The sequence below is a fragment of the Bubalus bubalis genome, chromosome 20 (genome assembly GCF_019923935.1).
Source record: "Bubalus bubalis isolate 160015118507 breed Murrah chromosome 20, NDDB_SH_1, whole genome shotgun sequence".
Lineage (NCBI taxonomy): Eukaryota > Metazoa > Chordata > Mammalia > Artiodactyla > Bovidae > Bubalus > Bubalus bubalis.
The window spans coordinates 50,289,390-50,306,178 of record NC_059176.1 but is presented as its reverse complement, the minus strand read 5'-3'; the positions used below and the strand labels follow the sequence as shown (position 1 = coordinate 50,306,178).

At 47.4% G+C, this 16,789-nt stretch overlaps 1 pseudogene; it reads right to left on the bottom strand.

The window, feature by feature from the left end:
• Positions 1-8,023: 8,023 nt before the first annotated feature.
• LOC123465190 lies at positions 8,024-16,084 on the bottom strand (annotated as a pseudogene).
• Between the last annotated feature and the right edge of the window lie 705 nt (positions 16,085-16,789).

The following is a 16,789-nucleotide window of genomic DNA, read 5'->3' as shown; positions in this document are numbered from 1 at the left end:
AAGCACTGAAAAGTGTCCACTGGATGTGACCATTTGAAAGTCATTGACAGCCTTGCTTAGAGCTTTTTTATGAAGTTCTCAGGACAGAAGCCAGTGCATTGGAGACAGAGAAAGAGAAGGAAAAACGATAAATATAGGTTTCTCCTGGGGCAGCTAGTGTCTGTAAGGGGAAAGAGAGGGTCACAGTTGGAGACGAGCCAAGGGTCAAGGGAACCTAGATGATAAGTTTGCAAAAGGTCATTTACTATTGCTTGACTTCAACCCAAAGGAACATCCAAATACTGACACAAGGTCCAAAGGGGAAAATACTTTTTAATGCCCGGAGCATGATAAAATGTGAATCACGGTGACAGTGTATGAAATCATTTAGGTAAATAGGAGATACGTTAACTTGTTATCAAACAGTCCGAATGGTCCAACTGTTTTGGAGTCAGAACAGGAAATAAAGAGAAAGGGGTAAAGGTTATTAATGTGAAGAAACTTGTGATTATCACTTCAGAGTTACTTACTTCATGAACTCAATTCTTCTGTGCAGTATATTGGACAGTAGATGCATGCGGCTATTTAATTTTTTTTAATCATATCCTTTTGTTTTATTTATTTATTTATTTTAACCAAGCCATGCAGCATGTGGGATCTTAGTTCCCCAAACGGGAACTGAACCTGTGCCCCCTGCAGTGGAAGTGCAGAGTCTTAACCACCAAGGAAGTCCCCTAATTTTTAACTAAATAAAATTAAATAGATTGAAACATGCAAGTCCTCAGTCCTACCAGCCACATTTCAAGCACCATATACCTACATGTTGTTAGAGGCTACTGTATTGAACAAGACAGGTATAGAATATTTCTATCATTGCAGAAAGTTCTACTGGGGACTTCCCTGGTGGTCGTGGTTAAGGATCTACCTTGCAATTCAGGGAATGTGGGTTCAATCCCTGGTTGGGGAAGTAAGATTCCACATGTCTCAAAGCAACTAAGCCTGCATGCCATAACTAGCAAGCCCATGTGCATCAGCTAGAGACTCCATGCACCACAGCCAAAGATCCCACGTGATGCAACGAAGACCTGATGAGGCCAAATAAATGAATAAATATTTTATAAAGTTCTGCTGACTGCCCTGCTTCATATATTCCAAGGCCATATAGTTAGGTGCATATATGTTTGGGCTTGTTATGTCTTCTTGTTCACTTTCTCAATTCAAAAACTATCTCCTTGTCCCTTGTGATGTTTATTACCCCAAATTCTGTTTCTCAGAATTTAAATTTGCAATCTGGGCTTTAGTTAATGAATTTACATTTACCTAAAATATTTTTTTCCACATTGTTTCCTTGCCACACTTGAACTTTACACAATCTACATGGATATTTCAGTGTTTTTGCTAATCGAGGTGATAAGGGAATAACAGAAAATAAGGTTTTGACACAAAATTGGCCTACTGACTTTCCTGAAACAGTCCACTAAAAATTCATACAGGTTGATTCAGGTCAGTTTCATTTTTATCTAGCAATTTCTTTTCTGCTCTTGTTAATTTCTTATTGAATTTCCCCTTGGGAAATAGTCTAAAAATACCTATTTCCTTAAAAACAATCAGTCCCTCTGGTAGGCTGGGAAAATATTTCTTGGAGAGATAACCTTGTCAACTCCCGTATCCTGTGAATGTTATTTATTTGAAAAAAAAGAAAAAGATCTTTGCAGATGTGACTAAATTAAAGTGAGCAGAGAAGGGAGGAGGAGGCCAATATTGGGGTGGGTGGTGGGGCAGAAGGAAATGGGGTCAGGTTCTACATAAGGGGAAAGTATTGAAGAAACTGGGGCCTTGTAACCTGGACAGTGAAGAACTCAGGGTTGAGATGGAGACATGAGGATGAGGTGAAGATGGGTGACAGGTCACCATGTGGAAATGACACTGGATTTATCCTGGCTGGAAACTTCAGGGGGAAAGCCTTGTGTGTATAAACCAGGGACTCAACTCTCCGAGCAGTGCTTTCCAGACTATGACTCCTCTGTCCTTGGGCACATCTAGGACGGGGTCCGTGGCCCCGGTGAAAGGAGTCAGGTGGCAGGTGGGAGGTGGGCTAGGGTTCAGGGCTCAACCTGGTGTCCTGTGGTCCAGACACAGCCCCAAACATGTTCCCACAGGCCAGTGTTTCTTCACAGACACCATCAGCTGGGCTGCACCTGCACAGTGCAGCCTGCATTCTCAGTCCTGACAAGCATCAGTCTGGGGTCACTCACTTGTTCCTGGGTCAACCGCTTAGGCATTGGGGGTGGTGAGCCTTGGAGCAGAGGTCCTGACCACACTCATCATCCTCCCCATTTCTAGGTTCACACGCAGCCCCCTCGGGGCAGGAGGGGACGCACAAATGTCTTCCCACAGGCTCAGGTGAGAGCACATCCCAGCCAGGACTGCCATGCCAGATGCACTCCCCTCCCACCCCACACACACACTAGAGACTCCCCACAAGCTGTTCCTCCTTCCTCTCCTCCCGCTGCCATCCTGCTGGGTCTATCCTGGTCTCCAGGGACTGGTTCCTACCACCCAGGACGGCGGAGTCACTCATGGAGCCTCCTGCCCTGCAGCAGACTGTCCCCAGGATGTCAAGGGCTTGAGAAGGGCACAAGAGCATGTGTTCTGTGAACCGAGATGAAGGACAATGTGGGGACGTGCACCCTCCCCCTGGCCCAGGACAGGATGGCAGAAGCAACGGAGCAGAGAGAAGGTGGGGGGTGGATGGTGAGAAGAGGGGCTGGGGAACTAACCTGGAGAAGCAGAGTGGGGCAGCTAAAGGGCTTGGAAAGAAGAGACTGAAAGGCGAAGGGTGTTGAGAAGCACAGCTCTCCCTTCTCCCTGTTGCCTGGAGTGGACCCTGACCTGCTCTTTTCAGAACTGAGGGCAGAAGAGCAGGAGGCGGTGACCTCCATGCGGATGCCTGAACAGGCTAGAGCAGAGATCAGCATGAGCCCAGTTGTTTCCATGGTGGCTACGGAGTCGGGACTATTGTCCCCATTTCACAGAGGAGACGACTGAGGCAGGAGTTGCCCGGATATGAGTAGAGCCATAGGTGACAGCAGGGCTCCTGGGTTGTCCCAGGTCTGCTCTCTGAGGAGTTGCTCCCAGGAGTCTGCTGGGGAGGACAGAGCAGGGGCTCAGGAGCCAGGCTGGGGTCACTGGAGGCCTGTGAAAGATGACATGTGTGAAGCACGGAGCCCAGAACCAGTCACAAAGCAGCGCCTCAACAAACATCACCTCCCATGCCTCCTTCTATCACAACTTCAGTGAGAAAACCCAGCATTTGCAGCATCGACCCCAGGTGTAGGGGGGCCCAGCTAGGTCAGGGGTCCAGAGGGGCAGCAGGGGTGGCTCTGCCTTTATTAGGATCAGGGGTGATGGTGCTGTTTATGGGTCCCCACCACCCCCAGCCTGGTGCTGGGCTCCCTGCCTATGGGGGACCTCAGCCTCCTCCTCAGCCCTTTGATGGACAGGACCCTGAGCTCACAGAGGTAGACACGGAGTCAGGCGGGCTGACTGGGGTCTCTCTAGAGCATCAGCCTGTGCTTCCCACGTGTCAGCGCTTCCCCCACTGAGAGCTGGGTGCAGGAGGCACAGACTTCATGTTTGAGAAGTGCTGCCTACATCAAGCTACTGTGCTGTGCAGCCACGGATGAGCCACTGGCCTAAGGGCTGAGCACCTCCAAGGGGACTCCTGTCACTGGTCCAGCCTCATCCCTACCATCTCCTTGGGCTGCCTGTTCATGCAGAGAGAGGACACAGCCCTGCAGGACATGTCCTAAATAGCCCACTGAAGGGATGAAGGGCTCCAGGTGAGGTTAAGAACCCAAGGGATTGAAATCCAAGTTCAAACTTTGGAGAAGGAAATGGGAACTCACTTCAGTATCCTTGCCTGGAGAATTCCATAGACACATGAGCCTGGCAGACTACAGTCTATGGGGTCGCAATGAGTCAGACACGACCGAGCGACTAACAGTTTCATTTTCACTTTCATGACACCAAACTACTGTGCTTTTCACTCAGGGGGTTGGGCGGGGGGAGGGGGTGCTGCTTTACAACAGCAATGCCTGCTATTTGTACCACTGAACCAGGTGACATAGGTGATACCACCTGGGAACCAGGTCTGGGAGAGTGGGGATGTGTAGCCTGACCTCTCAGGGTTCTCTCCTGTTCTGGCTCTAGGGTTTAGGGTCATGAACTCTGTTGTTGTTATTATTATTATTTTAATGAACTTTGGAAGCTGTTGGGTTGGGTGGGGCTGCCTGTCTGGCTGTGAGTGGCCACCAAGGGAAAGCCCTTGGTGATAGGTTGCTGCTGAACCACGAAAAGACGCTGGGATTCTTGGCATCCAGAGGAGAAGAATTCAATCCGGGGCCAGAGATGAGGCTTAATAGCTCAGAGCTTTTGTGTAATAAAGTTTTATTAAAGTATAAAAGAGATAGAGAAAGCTTCTGACATACATAACAGAAGCGGGCAGAAAGAGTACCCCCCTGCTAATTTTTAGCTGGATGTTATATAGTCACTATGCTAAGTCATTTCAGTCATGTCCGACTCTGTGCAACCCCATAGACGGCAGTCCACCAGGCTCCCCTGTCCCTGGGATTCTCCAGGCAAGAACACTGGAGTGGGTTGCCATTTCCTTCTCCAATGCATGAAAGTCTCTCAGTCGTGTCCGACTCTTAGCGACTCCATGGACTGCAGCCGACTAGGCTCCTCCATCCATGGGATTTTCCAGGCAAGAGTACTGGACTGGGGTGCCATTGAGCAGTCTGTTAATGAAAGAATGGAATGTCTTAAAACTCAGAGAATGGCACCAGGCCGCTCATCCATAAGATGTATTTGCTGCGGCCTGACCTGGACGGTGACCCCAGTCTCCCTGACTCCTAGCCCCTAGTTCCTTCCAGGGCTTCAGGCTTCCTCAAAAGGACAGGAACCAGGATTCACAAAGGAAAACTTTTCCTGAAGGAAATCTCTAACTCAACATCTGGCTTTGGCTCTGGGGTTTGGATGTCCCCAGGGGAGGGAAAAGCTAGGGAAGCCTCCTTACCTCCCAGGTAGGTGCTGAGGTGAGCGAGCGTCAGGACCCAGAGGGTAGCATGTGCCGTGGCACCAGCCCCATCTCGAGCTCTACTCCTCCTGCACAGCCAGCTCTCAGTGGAGGAAGCATGGTCATGGGGGAGGCACAGGGGCTTCCATCTCCATGTCTGAGTCTCCAAGACTGGCAAGTCCAGGGGCCCCGGGAAGAGCGGGGCTGGGAGGGACCAGGGGTCTCTGGCACCCCTCCCCCCTCTAGCAGACGAGGAAACTGACTCAGCAGCAGTGAGTGCCCTCCTCAGGGGGATGGGGCAGGTTTAAGCAGAATGAGGGTGGACGGGGCAGAATCCCAGCCTGGAGGATGCTGCTACCACACCTGTCACAAGCAGCGTGGGGCTGTGGACAGACAGCTGGCCTGGGGACAGGACACCTGGTCCTGACTCTGACTCTGCCACACACAGGATGACTCTGGACACATCCTGCCCCTCCCTGGGGTCCAGCTGCTCCTCCTCTATGACGAGAGGGTTGGACTAAGCAGAGGACCTTTACACTCTCTTTTGAGCTCCACAGTGAGGGGACTGGACCAGCCTTGGAGCTGTGACAAATGACGCTAAACCCCCCAGCAGGGGGGATGGAGCAGCCGCCCTCAAGAACCCTGAGGCTTTGACAATGAGCCCCTCAGGTGAGCCCACCCTGGGCAGTTCTTTTACTAAAGCAGAGAGGCACCTTCATCTTCCCGGGAAGTGAGTTCCCAGGGTTGTTTTCAATTTGATTTAGGAAAATAGAAGAATGTGAAAATCCTGTACTTAGACTTACAGGGGTAAATGTGCACTTGCTTTTCTCAATGAAAAAAAATTAATCACTAGTCAATCTAAGAAAGAAACCGAAAACTTTATTCAAGCCAACCTGACAACTATAACCCAGGTCCTAGTTTTTCAGTAAACTGAGAACTGTTCTGAAGACATAAGGCAGGAGATTAGTATGTATGTGATTTGGGGGAAGAGGAACATGCAAAGAAGCACATGGCTTGGAAGAGGCTTACTGCTGTTCCCAAGCAAAACTACTTTAGCTAAAGGCTTTCATGCTTTTCTAAGTATGAGAAGATGCAAGGACAGAGTTCATAAAAATTTCTCCTAAAAAGCTATCACTATCTGAGGGCAGGTTCTCCCGGTTTTCCCAGAGCACAAAATGCCTCATCCTGAGTTTCCCCCCTGAATTCCTTCCAGGATCAACTATAGGTCAGTGACCGGAGTGGCTAATGACTTGATTCTTGTACAGCTGGGTGGTGGGCGACATTCTTTACTGCACAATTCCTTTCCTTTTGATCTTAATTTCAAACAAAGTTTGGGAGGCTTTTTTGGCCAATTTGTCCCAGGGTTCTAGGAATGCTCATTCCAAAATCAATCCAGGATTTTTTTGTTAGGCCACTGAATGCGCTGTTACTCACCCACTCCTGGTAACAGTAGCCAAATCCTCTGGACCACCTGCCTTACCAGTCTGTCAGCTCCAGGAAAGGGCTCCCTCTTGTTGCCTCTTTCCTTTCTGTATCCAGAGTCACACTATTACAATCATGGATCTTATAGAACTTTACATCAGATCAGTCGTTTCAAGTCACCTGGTCATCATGATTGTTTATTATAGGCTCAATCACTCATTTGTTAATGCAAGAAACAAGAGTCTTGTAAAACAGGCAGAATAAGTAACACAGCTAGTGACATTAATAAGCTCCTAAAAAAGTAAGTAGTAGTACCTTCTAAGGAGTTACATGCATGCACCAGAGAAACTCAACTTTATGTTTGAGTAGGTATTTCTGCCCTTGATAGGGCTGGTTAACACATAATACAGATGCACAAAGCATACTAGAATGGAGGGAAGAGGCTGAAAAAGACAGAGAAAATTTTTATTTTTAAATTTTTCTTATCTTGCTTTAAAATACACTTTTTATTTCAGTCCTTCTTAGGATTTCGCCGTGATGTGGACGGCCTCCTGGGAGCCCTCCCCCTCCATCCCATGCCTCTGGGTGAAGATCACACGCTTCATCCCAGTACAGGAGTGAGGGGCAGCAGAGGGGGTCTTTCCCCTCCCCTCCCCAACAGCTCTGCTTGCCTGGCTCCTCTGGCCCTGGTGACTCTAGGAGGCTGAGCTCGAGGCTTTGTGGTTGAGGACAGGAGATTGAGGGGCCTTCACAGCCACCAGTTACTGTAAAGGGCTGTGGTCTCAATGCAGGGAAGCACATGGTCACACACACATGTATACACACATACCTGCACTGAGCATACACACAGGCACACACCTTTCTGGAGAGGCATCCAAGTGCTGTCATGGCCCCTTTAAGAGTTAGAGGAAAAGATGCTGGCACTGGGGTGGAGCCCAAGCTCTTGTGTCACAGGCTGGGCCACACCCCCAGGCTCTGGTCCAGTTGTGGATGGGAGTCAGTGGGAGGGGCTCCCAGAGACCTAGCTTTAGTGAGGGTGGGAATTGGCTAGGACCTTCGGAGCTCCAGACAAATTGGGTGCAATTAGACTATGTGGATTTGGTTCTGGAGTTTTTTGTCTTTGTCTTTTTCTTTCACTTTTATGAGGTTGAAAAGCTACATTATGAATGTGGAAGAAGGGACAATGCTATTCTCAATGACTGACAGCAGAGGCTGATGGGAACCAAAAGCTCTGGGAATAAAAAAAAAATTGTATGCATTTAATAGATCACATTATGCTGGAGTCCCAGAGAATCAGGAAGCAGCAGCAGAAAGCAACCAGCACACAGAAACACATATGTGGACTAACCTGGTGGCACAGTGGATAGAGTACACCTGCCACGCAGGGCACATCCCTGATCTGGGAATATCCCACATGCAGCAGAGCGACTAAACCCGTGGGCCACAACTACTGAAACCTGTGTGCCCTAGAGTCCGTGCTCCGCAACTAGAGAAAGCCCACTCACAACAGCGAAGTCTCAGCACAGCGAAAACTCAATCAATCAATAATTTTTTAAAAATTCTTTATAAAAAAAAAAGAACTGTGTGTCACTGCACACTCAAGCAATGTAGTTCTTTTGACGATGGGAACAGCAACTCCCTCCCCTCTCCAAACAACCTGCCCAAGAAAATTTGAAAAGAAGCTTCCCCTTTAAGAACAGAGTCACCCAGTAATTTTTGCCCTCCCAATCAGAAAAAAGACGAGAACAGAAAAAAAAAAAAAAAAAAAGCAGGCTAACATCACTTTAAGGCTGGTGGGCTCATGCTCTTCTCCCTGCAGAGGCAGAACTGCAGTTTTGATCACTGAGGCAGGAGGGCCACATCGCTGCCCCTCACCAACACAACCCTAGGGTTCTTCACCAGCTCCTTTTGTGATTCCCCAGAGCATAGCTGGGATGGAAGGTATTGACCCCTGGCTTCCTCTAAGATGTCCTCTAGGGAGTGGGTGTTTAGTGAGCCTGCAAAAATTCTGGAGCCACTCTCAGGTGGGGCTGAGCACCAGGAGGGGCCCAGGGGCCCAGGGTCTGTGCTTTAAGTCTGCCAATTGGGAATTACTGATCTCCAGAGACTTTTTTTTTTTTTTAATTTAAAGGGGAGGCACATTGCACACCACCCTCCAACGCTCCACTAGGAGAGAGTGTCCAGTGACTTACCACCTGCCTTCACTCTCCAAAAAAACACACAGACAATTACCAACTAAGGCACCCCCAGGTGGACAGACATCCTTTAGCAATGAGGCCCCTCTGGAGGCCCAGGGTGTGAACAGCTGCACAGAGGGTGTGTGCTGTGGAGTCAGCACCTCAGGAAGCGGGAGGGGGCGGTGGGCAGAGGAGGAAGGAGTCTCAGGTCCTGATGGATCAGAAGAAGGAAGATGGGGAGAGGTGGTCAGGACACAGAAGGTGAGAAAACAAAGAGAGTCAGAATGGGGGTAAAGGCAGAAAATGTAGAAAAGATGAGCGAAGCAAGAGAAAGAGGCAAAAGAGAATAGGGGCTATCACATAAGACAGGAAGGAGACAGAGCAGAAGGAGGGAAGGAAACAGAAAAGAGAGTGAGATGAATGGGGAAGGATGTGAGAAGGGAGAGAGAGCCAGGAAGAGGGCATCAGAGGATGTCAGAGCTCAGTAGAGATCTCCTGTGAGCAGAGAGGATCAGGAGTCTGTGGGTTGACCCCCAGTCCCTACAGAAACCTGGTGGGCCCAGTACCCCAGGTCGGCCATGTATGTCAGCAGGTTGGCGGCTGTCAGGATGGCCACAGCCAGGCGCTGCTCCCAGGCGCACATGCCGTTGGTAGTTCTATCAATGCAGTTCACATCGCTGGACTGCTGGGGCTGCCCGCCATACTTCTCATCAAACTGGTAGAGCGGCCAGAGCACCAGAGCAGTGAAGTGGAGGAGGATAGACAGCAAGTTCAGTCCAGATGAAAAATGGGGAAGGAGATGGGCAGCCTGTTCTCCCATTCTTCCCGGTCCATCAGCATGGCCACAACTGCCAGGATGAAGCAGATGGAATACATGGCCACGCACCACTCCAGGGCTGGCTGGTCTATGTACAGGGAGGTGTTGCTGATGAAGACAAAGATAACACAGGCCACAAAGGTCTCCAGCACCTTCAGCAGGCCTGGCCTGGTGTGCACGTAGCAGGGGATCTCCTTGCGCTTGCAGCATTCCCATACGCAGACCACGTCCATGACATAAACCACACATGCGATGCAGGAGAACACAGTGGCAGCGATGGCCTGGTTTTGGCTGGCATCCTAAGGCAAGAACTTGATGTAGGTGATGGGGTAGAAGATGGAGGCCGAGAGGCAGATGAGGGCAGCGTAGCAGGCATAGGTGATGGAGAAGTTGTACCAGCAGAAAGGAAAGTCGGTCGGGAACCTATATAATTCCAGTATGATGGTGGTGAGCGTACCAACGATACAGAAGCACCAGCTGAACATGACCCGGTTACTTATGTCCCCCCACCGAATCCCCATGTTGAGCGCTAGGAAGAAGGCCGACATGATGCAGACCAGCTGTGGCACGTGGAGGCAGCTGAACACAATGTACAAGCCACACTTTTCTGGGGATATCCTACCGGTGGACATGATATTGTGATGGTCAGGCAAGTCCTATTGCCAATATGGCAGTGGTCTTCACTGAGGACCCAGCAGCCAACGTACACTCTGGAGGTGGATTAAATCAGATGCCTGGAAAAGTCTCGGGGGCCTGTGACTGCTGAGGCTCAGGATCTGTGGAGTTAGAACCAATAACTCAATCACTTGGGCAACAGCTCCAGAATTATATTCCCCACCCATCACCCTTGACCTTGTAACAAGACTGCTGCTGCTGCTGCTAAGTTGCTTCAGTCGTGTCTGACTCTGTCAAGACTATCCCATTCCAAACCTCACAGCCCCGTTGGTTTTGCCTCAAGCCATAAAAACTTTTTATGTCTTTGGCTGTGTGCCATTATTTTTGGAGATACAGTGGAATGTGGCCCTTACCCGCAATCCCAACATTTTAAGACTCCAAAAAGAAAAGAAGAACTTTTATAAATTCCTTTGGCTAGAGAATCTACCTGAACAGACATGAGAAAATTTATCAGTTCAGTGCAGTTCAGTTGCTCAGTTGTGTCCAACTCTTTGCGACCCCATGGACTGCAGCAAGCCAGGCCTCCCTGTCCATCACCAACTCCTGGAGCTTGCTTAAACTTATGGCCATCAAGTCTGTGATGCCATCCAACCATCTCATCCTCTATCATCCCCTTCTCCTCCCACCTTCAATCCTTCCCAGCATCAGGGTCTTTTCAAATGAGTCACTTCTTCTCATCAGGTGGCCAAAGTACTGGAGTTTCAGCTTCAGCATCAGTCCTTCCAATGAATATTCAGGACTGACTTCCTTTAAGACTGACTGGTTTGATCTCCTTGCAGTCCAAAGGACTCTCAAGAGTCTTCTCCAACACCACAGTTCAAAAGCATCAATTCTTTGGCGCTCAGCTTTGTTTATAGTCCAACTCTCACATCCATACATGACTACTGGAAAAACCATAGCTTTGACCATATGGACCTTTGTCAGCAAAGTAATGACTCTGCTTTTTAATGCTCTGTCTAGGTTTGTCATAGCTTTTCTTCCAAGGAGCAAGCGGCTTTTAATTTCATGGGTGCAGTCAACATCTGCAGTGATTTTGGAGCCCAAGAAAATAAAGTCTGTCACTGTTGCCTTTGTTTCCCCATCTATTTTCCATGAAGTGAGACCAGATACCATGATCTTAGTTTTCTGAATGTTGAGTTTTAAGCCAATTTTTTCACTCCTCTTTTACATTCATCAAGAGGCACTTCAGTTCCTCTTCACTTTCTGCCATAAGGATGGTGTCATCTGCATATCTGAGTTTATTGATATTTCTCCCGGCAATCTTGATTCCAGCTTGTGCTTCATCCAGCCCAGCATTTCACATGACGTGCTCAGCATATAAGTTAAATAATATACAGCCCTGATGTACTCCTTTCTCAATTTGGAACCAGTTCATTGTTCCATGTCCGGTTCTAACTGTTCCTTCTTGACCTGCATACAGATTTCTCAGGAGGCAGGTCAGGTGGTCTGGTATTCCCATCTCTTTCAGAATTTTCCAGTTTTTTGTGATCCACACAGTCAAAGGCTTTGGCATAGTCAATAAAGCAGATATTTTTCTGGAACTCTCTTGCTTTTTTGATGATCCAACGGATGTTGGCAATTTGAAATCACCAGAGTGGTTCCTCTGCCTTTTCTAAATCTAGCTTGAACATCTGGAAGGTCTCATTTTACATACTGTTGAAGCCTGGCTTGGAGAATTTTGAGCATTACTTTGCTAGTGTGTGAGATGTGTGCAATTGTATGGTAGTTTAAACATCCTTCGGCATTCCCTTTCTTTGGGATTGGAATGAAAACTGACCTTTTCCAGTCCTGTGGCCACAGTTTTCCAAATTTGCTGGCATATTGAGTGCAGTATTTTAACAGCATCACCTTTTAGGACTTGAAATAGCTCAGTTGGAATTCTATCACCTCCACTTGCTTTGTTTGTAGGGATGCTTCCTAAGGCCCACTTGACTATGGACTCCAGGATGTCTGGCTCTAGGTGAGTGATCACACCATCATGGTTATCTGGGTCATTAAGTTCTTTTATTGTATAGTTCTGTGTATTCTTGCCACCTCTTCTTAATATCTTGTTTTTGTTAGGTCTATACTGTTTCTGTCTTTTATTGTGCCCATCTTTGCATGAAAAGTTCCCTTGGTATCTCTAATACTCTTGAAGAGATCTCTAGTCTTTCCCATTCTATTCTTTTTCCTCTATTTCTGCACTGATCACTGAGGAAAGCTTTCTTATCTCTCCTTGCTATTCTTTGGAATTCTGCATTCAGATGGGTATAGCTTTCATTTTCTCCTTTGCCTTTAGCTTCTCTTCTTTTCTCAGCTATTTGTAAGGCCTCTTCAGACAATCATTTTGTCTTTTTGCATTTCTTTTTCTTGGGGATGGTCTTGATCACTACCTCCTGTACAATGTCATGAACTTCCGTCCATAGTTCATCAGGCACTTTATCAGACCCAACCCCTTGAATCTATTTGTCACTTCCACTGTATCATCGTAAAGGATTTGATTTAGGTCATACCTGAATGGTTTAGTGGTTTTCCCTACTTGATTCAATTTAAGTCTGAATTTGGCAATAAGAAAATTCATAATCTGAACCTCAATTAACTCCCAGTCTTATTTTTGCTGACTGTGTATAGGCCTTCTCCATCTTTGGCTGCAAAGAATATAATCCATCTGATTTCTGTATTGACCATCTGGTGATGCCCATGTGTAGACTCATCTCTTGTGTTGTTGGAAGAGTAGAGTGCTTGCTATGACCAGTAGGTTCTCTTGGCAAAAGTCTGTTAGCCTTTGCCCTGCTTTATTTTGTACTCCAAGGCCAAACTTGCCTGTTACTCCAGGTATCTCTTGACTTCCTACTTTTGTATTCCAGTCCCCTATGATGAAAATGACATCTTTCTTTTGGTGTTAGCTCTAGAAGGTCTTGTAGGTCATCATAGAACCGTTCAACTTCAGCTTCTTTGGCATTAGTGGTTGGGGCATAGACTTGGATCCCAGTGATATTGAATGGTTTGCCTTGTAAACGAACAGAGATCACTCTGTCATTTTGAGATTGCACCCAAGTGTGGCATTTTGGACTCTTTTGTTGACTATGATGGCTACTTCATTTCTTCTAAGGGATTCTTGCCCACAGTAGTAAATACAACGGTCATCTGAATTAAATTTGCCCATTCCAGGAGTCGATAACAAGATGGTGGAGTCGAAGGTTGTGCACTCATTTTCTCCCTTGAGAACTCCAGAATTGGCAACTCATTGCTGAACAATCATCGACAGGAGAATGTTGGATCCAACCAAAAAAGATACCCCACATCCAAGGGCAAAGGAGAAGCCCCAAAAAGATGGTAGGAGAAAATTTAGAGTCTTTATTTATTTCACTTAGTGTGAACGTTCAAAGGTTCAGTGCAAAAACAGTAATATGTTTGTTTATAAGGTGCTTTCAGACCCTTAGAAAAAAAAGGTTTGAAAAAAGGGATTGTGGATTGTACCGTGGATGGCTTCTATATTGTTTTCCATTCATATTTTTGTGTGGTTTACTTCTTCTCATGTATGCATGCATGCTAAGTTGCTTCAGCTGTGTCTGAGTCTTCGCAACCCTATGGACTGTAGCCCACCAGGATCCTCTGTCCATGGGATTCTCTAGGCAAGAATACTGGAGTAATAAATAAATTAAAAATAATAATACTGGAGTGTGTTGCCCTCCTCCAGGGGATCTTCCTGACCAAGGATTGAATCCATGTCTCTTACGTCTCCTGCATTGGCAGACGGGTTCTTTATCACTAGTACCACCTGGGAAGTCCCTTTTCATGTATAATTGATATAAAGTAGGAGTATTATCATCTCCCATGTCCTGGTTTCCCCTCTTAGGCATGGCCAGTCTTCCTCCTGCTCACACGAGCATCCACCCTTCCATCCATGTCCTCAACCTCATGTACAGCCTTCAGCACATTTCATGGGCTCTGAAATCATATGTAGAAACATGTGTACATACATGCAAATATGGTTTTAGGCAGTATCTATATCTTTTTTTTTTTCCATTTTATAGACATGAGACAATATCATGCACACAGCATTTTGCTTTTCCACCACATCCCACAGGTGCAGCTGGTCCTCTCCAGGGGCCCTAGTCCTCTCCATCCCCTTTACTTATTTCCTTCCCTCCTCATTCCTGTGGGCGTTTGGACTGACCACCTTTCTTTAGATCAGTGGACCCTTCCCCATGAGTCTCAGACACTCGGGGACACAGGAGATAACAAGGGGTCCTGGGATCCATGTGACCACCATGCTCTAGGGCAGGAGGTCAGCAAGCTTTTCTGAAAACTTAAAAAAAAAATATGACAAAGAATATACTTTTTGGAAATTTATCTTGATTTCCTAGGGTTACTGCAGTGAATTATCACAAGCCTGGTGGCTTAAAACAACAGAGATGTGTTCTCTCACAGTTCCAGAGGTCAGCGTTTTGAAACAAGGTATCAGCAGGACTGTGGTCTCTCATGCCCCAGGGGAGGTCCCTCTTTGTCTCTTTTAGCTTCTGGAGACCCCTTAGCCGTGTTATCCAACTCAGGCTTGTTTGCTCATTCCTCAAGAGGCCAAACACTGAGAGATGAATGTTGGGCTTTGCCTGGGACAAAGTGCTGCACCTCTGCTGTGAACACAGTCATCACCCACATCTGTGCATCAGCCCATGCTGGGCAGCGGGTTGAAAAATATAATAAACATTTCCACCATTTTTTGTGGATAATTTCTGTAAAGAGGATTGGCAATTGTCCAGTTTAGTAGGTCTGAGGTTGAAAACAGTGTAAGTCCAATAATAGCCACCGGGCTGTCCTCCTGCAGAGAACTGTCTTAGTGGAAATCCAACCCTACCCACCCTCAAGGACACATTGAGGCCAAGCTGAGTGACCTGACGGTCTTAAAGGGGGAGACTACTTCAGACCCCCTTTCTTCCTCATGCTGTGGTGACGCTAAGGCTGTGCCCCGCACCCACACTAGGACCCCTCCTTCTTCCAGAGACTCGGGGAGCTGGGCACAGACCTCGGGGCAACCTCTACCTGGGCCATCGGGATAGGAACCCCAGAGGTCGGGGTGGAGTCAGTTCCCTAAGAAGCTGGCCCCTCTTCTCTCTCCTTTGCCTGCAAAGACTCCTCTGTAAAGAGTGTGGGTTTTTCACACTTTAGTTTCCCTTTTGTACAATTAATTTAGTGCCCTTGTTGGAAAAATCCTTATTATGAAAGGCTCAATATGGAATATCCTCCCACTTAACCAGATCTCTGACAAATCAGTTCTAACTGCAAAATAGGGGAGTAATTTAGAGACCCACCTGGGACTACTGCTTTTCAGAATCAGAAACATATGTGAGCCAGGCTGTATTATAATTTAAAAACCTCTTTTTTCTTGGTTATAGGGTTATAGCTCTGGTTTTGCCAATCTGTCAAGATGCATCCCAGTGAACTTCTAGAAGGGATGGATAAAGACACCCCTCCCCCGCCCCCCATTGCCCTTCACATCACTTGCTCCTCTAGAGCAGATTACAAACAAACAAACTAATTCTCTGGGAGAGACTAGTACAGAGTGGCAAGTGAATCATTTCCCACTCCTGCGGTGTCCAAAGTGAAGGTGTTAGTTGCTTAGTCATGTCCGACTCTTTTGTGACTCCATGGTCTGTAGCCTGCCAGGCTTCCCTGTCCATAGGATTCTCCAGTAAGAATACTGGAGTGCGTTGCCATTCTTTTCTCCAGGGGATCTTCCCAATCGGGGGATCAAACTCTCATTTCCTCCATTGCTGGCAGATTCTTTATGTCTGAGTTCTAAAGGGCAAAGATTATGTCCAAATGGGTGGGAATGGGGGGCTTCCAGGGTGCACGGCCCTCTACTTACTCAGTCAAGAGCTCAGCTGCTCCTTCAGAAGCCAGTTTCCTTCTCTCAACAGAAACTGAAAACAGGCTGGCCACAATGAGTGGGGAGGGATAGGGAAATTCCAAAAACTAATGAGTTTAGCAGCTGTAAAACTTACCTGTAGATCCTCCCCACCTTCCCAGCAGCAGCCCCCTCATCAACTCCAGTGTAGCTAGAGGGGCAGAGGCTAGGGGACCTGACTCCTGCCTGGTTGCACAAAGGCTCTGACTGTCACCAGGCTCTGATTAGTTTGCTGAAAAGCCAATACAGAGAGGTAAGTGTTGGATGAAAGAAAAGTTACTTTATCTTAAGGAAGCCGGCAACTAGGGGAGAAGGTGGTAACCGACGCCCAAGACTGCAAGATTCAGCTGGGATTTACACAAGAGAAACAGGAAATGGTTGCAGGATGTGTGCTGAGGGTGTGTCGTGCTTCTAGTTTTGGAGACTTTGCATTAAACATAAGGCGCCTTGGTGAACCTGAGTTTGTGGTCATTACATTGTCCAAATCAGCACATCTGCTCTAGGGGTGAGTGGCCATATATTCCTGGAAAAACAAAAACAAAGAAACAGAACAAAACAGGCAAAGTGAAACTGAACCAGTCCATCAAAACCCAGAGCTGTGTAGTTCAAGATTTTATTGTAAAATAAGCAAGATTACACCTCCAGTGCTGGTGACCTGCCTGACCGTCACCGTCACCACGAGAACCTCCTCAGGCCTGGGCTCCAGGACCGCGGGCTTCTTCCTCCACCTGGGGCAGCTGCTCTCCGCCTGCGTG